Source organism: Penaeus monodon, unplaced genomic scaffold (genome assembly GCF_015228065.2).
Source record: "Penaeus monodon isolate SGIC_2016 unplaced genomic scaffold, NSTDA_Pmon_1 PmonScaffold_666, whole genome shotgun sequence".
NCBI lineage: Eukaryota > Metazoa > Arthropoda > Malacostraca > Decapoda > Penaeidae > Penaeus > Penaeus monodon.
Window position 1 is genome coordinate 42,670 of NW_023661728.1, and position 9,284 is coordinate 51,953.

Sequence of the window (9,284 nt, forward strand, 5' to 3'; positions counted from 1 at the left end):
TCCCATTTACCCCTGTTGACAAGTCAAAAATGAGGAATTACTCTGAATATGTAGATAAAAATATGACTTTACTTTTAAAAACAACCAAATATATATTTATAACTATCTAGAAGATAAATATTATATAGACCATATAGCTGGAGTTAAGTCTCTGATACATAAGAGTCTGGTGTGTGGTTTGGGGGAAGTGAGAGGAAGGAAATCCTACTAGGTTTTACATTCAGAAAGGAAGATATAAATTTTTTTTTTTTTTTTTTTTCCTCATATATGTATTATAGATAAAGGTTGCTATGAATTTAGATTTTGTTTTGAGATTTAATTTTTGTCCCATTTGATTAGCCTAGTCACTAAAAATAAAGAGTTGAACCTTATTGCAGTATGAAAAAAAAGGTTGAGAGCAATATTTCTTTTTTTCTAAGATATAGGAAATGCCATATCCAATTTGGCATTTCCTGTATCTTGGTTTTTTTTTTTTACAAAGAAGCAAGATATGTTACTCTGTATTATGATTTTTGGAAAGGTTTGTATAATGTCTCATCTGTCATATGAAGTTTGGAAGGAGTATAGTGTAACACAAAGAGGGGCTGTGAATGGATCTGTTCATCTTAATGTCAGCCAGGATGCACTCTGTTGACTGTCTTTAATAATACTTTAACTCTATCATGTACTCTGTAGATACCAGGTATTTCTTTCTTTTCAAGAGGTGGATTTCATTTGTTTTGAGATTTAGTATGTTATTAATGCCAAACATTAGGCTTGTAAGTTCTCTGGATATATTGATACTTAGTTCTGAGTGTTTTAGATCTAAAAGGTTTTTATGCTTGGGTCTGATACCTAGGTGTTGCAGACCATTTACTTGGGTCTGAATTTATTCTGAGTATAACAATTGTCATTTATCAGGTCAAAAAATTGCATGATTTCCAGTCATTCAAATTGCTTTTTGTAGTTACATGTGTCAGTTTTAAGGTCACACAGTTAAATCTTTGTAGGCTGGATGACAACAATGAGTGTGGAATGTGTAAGCATGAGGGGATGATTGTTATCAATATCTGTTCCAAATTAAATTACTTTTAGGCTTTTACATGGGAAGTCCAGTAGAAATGATTGTATATTTTTATCATGACTCCTGTGTATTAAAATTTATGTTTGTTCCCCAGACACTCAAGTATATATATATATTTTTTATTTCTTTCTTGATTTTGGGAAGATGTAAATGTTTACTAATGTAAATATATACTTTAGGATCCGGCATATCTCAGTCATATGGGGGGGAAAAAGAAGAAGAAAAAAAAAAAAAAAAAAAAAATCATAGCAGATGATCTAACAACTTGATATTAGATAAGTTTTACTTGTCAATATATGCAATTAGATCTATGGGGTTGAATAATTTATTTGATCAGATATAAGTATCCTCTTTGTGTGTAGAAAAAGGTATGAAGGAAGAAGAATATCTTCAGTGTTAGAGATTTATTTGACTAATTTTGATTATGTTCATTAGAAATAGATACTTTTTCTTCAAATCTTGTTCACTGTCTTGGTCTATAAAAATTCTGAATTTGATGAGCATCATTATTATTTTAATTTTGCATTATCTTAACTATTATCATTTGCTTTTATTATTATTATAAATTGTGTGCTGAATTTAGTTCATCCTGAAAAAGAAAAATATGTTTCTAGAGTACCACGAGTTGTATTTTCATCAGATATCTTTTCATCCACAGTAAGTCTGAAACCGTATAAAAATATTAAGCAAGATGATGGGTTCAATAAAGATGATTACTTTCCTAAAGAGTATAGTTGCTACAGGAGAACATGTAAAGAGACTGGTTGCCCAGTAGTATTGATCTTCCAGAAAGCATAAAGGAAGTAAATAGGAATTTGTATTTTAAGTGATTAGTTGTTTGATAGAAATTAATAACATTTGGGTAACCAGGTAAACCAGCTAATTACCACCTATGAATGAGACTAGTTCACTTGTCAAGATATATTGAATAGATGGCCCCACTTCATATCTGCCGACTCACACAACACTCAAAGCATGGGTGGCTATGGATCATCATCAATAACGGTATGCTCATGTTGAGCAGCCGTGGACCTCTCCACCATCCTTCGCCACTAAACTCGATCTTACGCTTTTCTTTCCACTTGTACCATCGACAGCCCGCAAATATCTTTGATATTGTCGCTCAGTCTTGTCTTCGGTTTGCCTCTTCCTCTGTTTCCCTATGGATACTGTTCATTAAAACCTCCTTTTTAAATTTAAGGGAATTTGCATAATATATATTTACTTTTCAGTATCAAATAATTTGATTCTAAAATGATATTTCATTTAGATCTTGTCTTGATTAAGGACCACTGTTATGATATAATTGTAGTATAACTAATATGTTTTTCTTTTGAGGCATAACAAATTTATGAAAATGAATCTAGATGTAAACAGTTAATTTTTCATAAGTTTCTGTTCATTGCATATTACTCATAACTCAACAGTATTAATGAACAAAGCACTTTAATCCCTCTATGACATACTCTTTAGTTATATATGATAAGCTTTCTTCCTTCATGGTAGGATTTATGGTAATAGATTGATTTAACCACAGCACTCTCAGAGGAAAGCCAGCACTGGGGCTACAGGTAGCTTTGGGAACATGTCCTTAGAATCTCTTCTAAAGTGCATACAAGAGCTGGACATGGATGACACACAACGCAGACGGATGGAAATATTCTCGTCCAGAAACAGCAGGTTAGCTACCTCTCTGCCATTGTTTTGGTTGCCCTGAAGGAAAGCTGTGTTTTATATAAGATGTTGTCTTTATTGGTTAATTAAGAAAGGCTGAGGACATCATGTATACTGGGGGACTTCAGTTGTGATTTTTTGATAATTTTCTTTGAGCGTTATTAACCCAGTGCCGCTGGGAAAATGTTTTTTGTAGAATGCCTCTGCACTTAGATGGCTCTGCTAGTCCCTTAGCCACAAAGGAGTCAGTAGATCTTGTGACCTTACCTGATTTCACCTTTCCTTTAATTATTTTTTTACTAATGGTGTGAGTATTGATGGTGTTATTTTTATTATAGACATTCTAATTATAATTTATAGAGATGAGTAGCAGCAAATTATATAACAAAATATTTTTGAACATCAAGGAAAAGGGTAAACAGGCTAGACAAGCAGTACTTGTAATTGGCTCATTGGTGACTTAGTACAAGTGTAGCCATCTATGTGTAAAAACAATTAAACAAGTAAACTCACAGTGGGCATGGCATGTATGTACATGCCATGACCATTGGATTGGGTTAAGCCATCAGCTGCCTCAGTATGTTTAAGTATCTTTCACCTGTTTGGTTTGATCAGTTTTATATTACCTTTAAGCAGTATTTCTCCAGCATTATATTTATTTCACATATTTTGAAGGTGAAAGTTAGGCTTTCCTTTATTACCCTGGCTGTTTTTTCTACTTACTAAAATTACATATATTCTTATCCTTATTTTTTTTTACTGTACATGATTATGTACTCTGTGCTTTTAATATTGCCTTTCTTTCTCTTCTTTAAAATAAACAACTACCATACCTCTACTTCCTGTCAGATTGGTGAACTGAATGCAGATGACTTTGAGAAACTCGGGGAGCTTGGAGCCGGAAATGGAGGCGTAGTCAACAAAGAAAAGCACAAACCCACAGGACTGTCAATGGCTCGTAAGGTAGGGTGCAGTTTTACACATCTTCTTTCTTCTCTTTAATTGTTCTTCCTTTTTGGGTTGGCGATTAGAGCAGAAATGGATTATTTTACATTGTATTGTAATTATTCCCCTTTGTAATGCTGAATTTGATACTTAAACTGTTCTGTAAAGGTAGAATATTTTAGATTCAAATCCCCAGCTTTTATTTTCAGCTTATACATTTAGAAGTGAAGCCAGCAGTTAGAAACCAGATAATTCGTGAATTGAAAGTACTTCATGAGTGTAACTCTCCATTTATTGTTGGATTCTATGGAGCTTTTTACAGGTAAGTAATCTGACAAAAATTCAGGAATAATGAGAATTGAGTAATTAAACCTATTCACCTATTGCAAATTGACTTTAGAATATTAATTTTGTAAGTTGCAGTTGTACTAAAAATGGTCCATGAGCCTACTCCAGGCACACAGCCTCATATGTTGCTTGCATTTAAGAATGGACTACCAAGCTAGCCTCTGTCCAACATTAGAGGTAAAACATAAAGAGCATTTCAAAGTGCAATGTCCTTTCCCTTGTTTTCTCTTTAGCTTAATTTCATTTACATGTTTGAGTGTGTATTTTCTGTCATTTCAGCAACAAAGACAAAAGATCCTAAAACTTTGTAGTTAAAAATACAGAAGAATAGAAAAAACTTTAGTCTGTTTTGTAAGTGATGCTAATCCACCTATGCATACTGCTTATCCATGGAAATGCTTATACAGTGTTACTGAAGTTATAATGATCATTAGTAGGAGTATTAGGAAACTACAGTGTGTAGAGAATGTTACAATAATCATTTTAACGTAATTGTATTTGATATATGAATTTATTTACTAAGATTTGTTTGCACTTTCAGTGAAGGTGAAATTTCAATTTGTATGGAGTATATGGATGGTGGGTCACTTGATCTTTGCTTGAAGAAAGCTATACGCATCCCAGAGCCAATCTTAGGGAAAATATGTTCAACAGTAAGTTAAGATTTGTGACTGTTGTTACATCCAAAGAGTTTTTGTTATGGTCTTTAAACCACATATATAAATATGATTTATTTGGAGGATATATTTTGGCAGTGCTGTACAGAAATTATGTATACTTCTCTATTACCAGGTCCTTAAGGGTTTAGCATATCTTCGAGAAAAACACCAGATAATCCATAGAGACGTAAAGCCTTCCAATATTTTGGTCAATTCTCGTGGGGAGATTAAGATTTGTGACTTCGGTGTGTCAGGACAACTTATTGATAGTATGGCCAACACCTTTGTGGGAACTAGAAGCTATATGTCGGTAAGTTGTGTGAGAAATGCTATACGTGTGATCTTTCATGTGTAAATGACTATATATGAATATAAATTGAAGATACTTTCTTCATTATATAAATGTTTTAAGCACGTTAAACCTTTCCTTTTGCCAGCCAGAACGATTAAACGGTGACCACTACTCTGTTGCCAGCGATATATGGAGTTTAGGGTTGTCTCTTGTAGAAATGGCTATTGGAATGTATCCCATCCCACCACCAGACCCTGCCACTCTACAGAAAATCTTTGGACAGAAGGTCGAGGAGTGAGTCCGTCGCCAACGTCAAGGTCACCAAGGTCGGGTAAGTTGCGGTAACTGGTTTCGTGAAGACCAGTAAGTGGGACGTCATGGTGGGTTTTACAGGTGCATACTATGCAGATGGTGAGAGATGTTTGTAGATACCTTATTTTGTATGTATGAAAATAGGCTTAGGATAAAAAGTTGTGGGAATTAAGTAACAGTGATTATAAGGATAAAGAAGTTCAGTAATACTTTAAGTTGTTATTAAACAGCATATACCTTCATACCTGAAATGGTCTACTTTATTTAGGTTGTGCATGCAGTTACATATATCTCTAATTGATAATTGTGTTATGTAGTTATATATCTCTTATTAATAAATGTGTAGTGTAGTTACATATCACTTATCAATAATTGGTTCTACCTAACAATTATTATTGTTGCAAACTATGAATAATTTAACTTACCCTGTACTCTAGCTGGACTACCAGGAGAACCACGACCAATGGCATATTTGAGCTGCTGGACTACATTGTGAACGAACCGCCTCCGCGCTGCCACCTGGGGTATTTTCTCCAGAATTCGTAGACTTGGTTGATCGATGCCTTAAAAAGAGCCCCAACGAGAGAGCAGATCTAACCACTTTGCAGGTATTGTGTTTCTGTTTTGCTTATGACAGCTTTGTTAATTTTGTTTTGATAATGACTGCAATAATGCTATATTATAAATGTTGTATTTAATTTTTGTTCCATATTTATATATCCTTCACTGATCACTTGCAGAATCATGAATGGATAAACGTGCAGAAAGAGAAAATGTTGATATAGCTGGTTGGGTGTGCAAGACAATGGACATCACACCTTCTACTCCGACTAAGCCATCAGCTGAGGGCAATAGTTAAAAAGTTATGGTTAGTATATTTCTTATGTGGTTAATGTGTTTTTTTTATCATTTACTGATCTTATCATAATATTAATATATATATATATATATATATATATATATATATATAATATATATATATATATATATATATATATATATATAATAATTATATATATGATTATAATATATATATATATATATATATATATATATATATATATATATATATATATATCTTTTTATTTTTATTTTTTTATTCTTTTTTATTTATTATTATTATTATTATTATTATTATTATTATTATTGTTATTATTATTATTATTTTATTTTATTTATTTATTTATATATTTATTTTTTTCAGTACATTCTCTCGATCATTTTTTTCCCTTCCCTCTCTCTCTCTCTGCCCTCAGTAAAAAATAATGGTTTTCTTAAATCCACAGAAGAGTGCTACACATATTCTGCTGGCTGGAGGAGCACCAGAACGACCTTAAACCCTTTTACTCTATGTGATGTATAAATCATAATTTAATCGTTCCAAATGGATAATAGTGTTGTTTATTGTATGTCCAAATTAATGTGCAACTAGTCCCGGTGACTTGCTATTTTTGGGCTGAAGACCACATCATTCTTGAGTAGTGATAAAGAAACTGTCATTCATAAGAGTGAAGTAAACTGTATATTATTGCTTATTAGCAATGACAGAAACTATAGTGTTTGAAAGTAGTGATGGAGGAAACTCAGATATATATTTTATGATTGTATTGTATATCATCTGAAGTTTAAGAAAAACTTGCATGAGAATTTTTAGAGTACACAGATATTGTGTTCAAGATAGCACAAGAACAAGTTTATACAAAAGATTACCATTTTGTAGAAACCATAGTGTATCTTCCTTATTACGAGTAGGAGTAAGTAGTTAATTTAAAATATCAAAGGTTAAGTTAGGGAAAATTTTATACCACTGGTTGGTTCTCCCAGACTTGTTAGTTCACAGACTTTATTGTAGGTATATGAAATAGGTCTTGGCTTAATACTCACTGAATGTTTAGACCTCTTCAACATGTGAGAGATGGTTCATGAGCTTGTAAAGACTGAATTAGGAAGTATGATATGGTCAAACCCGAGTGTTTGAATAGTTAGGTTAAAAAAAAAGAAGCTTTAAGTATAGACAGAGTCAATATGTTGATCACTTACTGAACTAACAGACTTCACTACTCAAGATATGCCTTGGAAATCAGACCAATTACCTTGTGCAATCCATTTTATGCTGTATATTGTAGAGTAATGTGGGAATGTTGGATGCATTGATGTCAGAGTTTATGCATCTCATTCACAATGTTTCTCTTTTATGGGATAGTGTTTTCAATTTAAACTCTGCAGAGTGGTTGTGCAGGACAATTATTATTTCTGTCATCTGTGGGCTCCTCTAGGAAATTGTTGGCATGACCAAGGAGTCCATTGGATAATTTTATTGAGTCATATAGAGGCTTTGAAAGTTTTTTTTTTTTTTTTTTTCTCTGAAATATTCGCAAATGGTGAAATATGCATTTATTAATTGTATAATTCTGTTGATTTCATAATATATTGTGGGTCTAATTAATTGCCATTGAATAGGGTTTCATTAGGGCAACAATTTTCATTACTGCATGCACAGGATTCTGAAGTCCGTATTGAGAAGGATCAAGTTTGGCTTCCAAATATACCAAAGTTTATATTTTAGTCAAAAATGTAAATAATAAGGTGAAATGCTTTTTTTTTTTGCAGTATACAGTTTTCTAGTTCCATAGCAATTACATGCCAAGATATTAGGTAGAAACATGCATTCCTTGCTGTGCATATATTGAATTAATAATTTTGACAACAATAAGAATTCTTTTTAATTCATATGGTCAGATTATGCAAATCATACTGGCTGTCATTATTATAATCCATATACCAGTTTATAGATTTGAAAATGTCATTTATTATCTGTAAATTTTGATAACAGACTAAATCATTTTTTATTTTTTTATGTTACTGATACTGAAAATATTGGAAAAAAAATGTAATTGAAAGTTGCTAGGTCAAATATATGCATATGTCCTAGAAGTAAATGGAACATTTGATAATTAATGGTAATTTAGATATTGGAAGAGGGTGCATCGAGATGAGCAAAAGAGGTTGGATATAATGGAAACTGGAAACCATTGTTGAGTGTATCAAGAACAAGAAACAGTCACTGGGTGTTTAGTAATAGAGTCTTTTGTTACCTAATAGGTGTTAACTTATGTTATAAGAATCAGCAAAAATAAATAAAAATAATAAAAAAAACATTAAAAAATAAAAAAAAAGTAAGATTCAAAACTGTATTTATAAATTAACAATAAATTCAAATCACAAATCTGTGATATTCTCACTGTTTCTTAATATTTTGATACCCTGGTGCAGTTTGCCAAAATGGAAGCTTAACCTTGATATCCTTAAATTAACCCTTTTGGCAATTTCTTCAGGTATAGTAATTCGTGTTTATGCATTATAACAAGACAAAGGTTCATCCAAATTTTAACATGCACTGAAGAGTTGTCTTGAATACTGTAACAGCTTGCATTTGGAGCTGCCTAGGTAAAAAGCTAGCATTTAATGTATTCATATATTTTGCAATTTTAGAATATGTAAAATTATTTGTGCATGTTCCAAAGGGCATACAAAACTACTCAGAAAATGAGGTTACTATTTGTATGAAGTTTATTAAAGTCTGTGATTGAGCTGGAAAATTTCATTTTGTGGTCCTTCATTATTGAAAAAAAACAGTGCATATATAGTATGTAATTTGTGCAATATAACTCAAATATGAGAGAGAGAAAGAGAGAGAGAGAGAAAGAGAAAGAAAGAAAGAAAGAAAGAAAGAAAGAAAGAAAGAAAAAGAAAGAAAGAGAGAGAGAGAGAGAGAGATTTTAAATGCAGAGAGCTAGAAAGTCAGTTTTATAAGAGTCAAAATACTTGAAATTTCCTTAATATCGTATTACCTATATCAGTGGTTAATTGCAAAGAACAGCACAGTCAACACAAGCCTAACTTTGGTGGCATTAAACAAAAACTTCTGATTGTGTGCAGAACTTGACATAACAGATTAGTTAATCAGTTTACCATTTCTGCATTTAATACC

General features: G+C 32.1%; 1 pseudogene across 1 annotated transcript; it reads left to right on the forward strand.

Moving 5' to 3' along the window:
* The first annotated feature begins 2,038 nt into the window (after positions 1 to 2,038).
* On the forward strand, positions 2,039 to 8,884 carry LOC119571523 (annotated as a pseudogene). Its single transcript, XR_005228603.1, has 10 exons — positions 2,039 to 2,068; positions 2,601 to 2,743; positions 3,587 to 3,700; positions 3,892 to 4,004; positions 4,572 to 4,683; positions 4,823 to 4,999; positions 5,127 to 5,312; positions 5,731 to 5,901; positions 6,034 to 6,161; positions 6,580 to 8,884. The product of XR_005228603.1 is annotated as a dual specificity mitogen-activated protein kinase kinase 1-like (transcript).
* Positions 8,885 to 9,284: the final 400 nt, after the last annotated feature.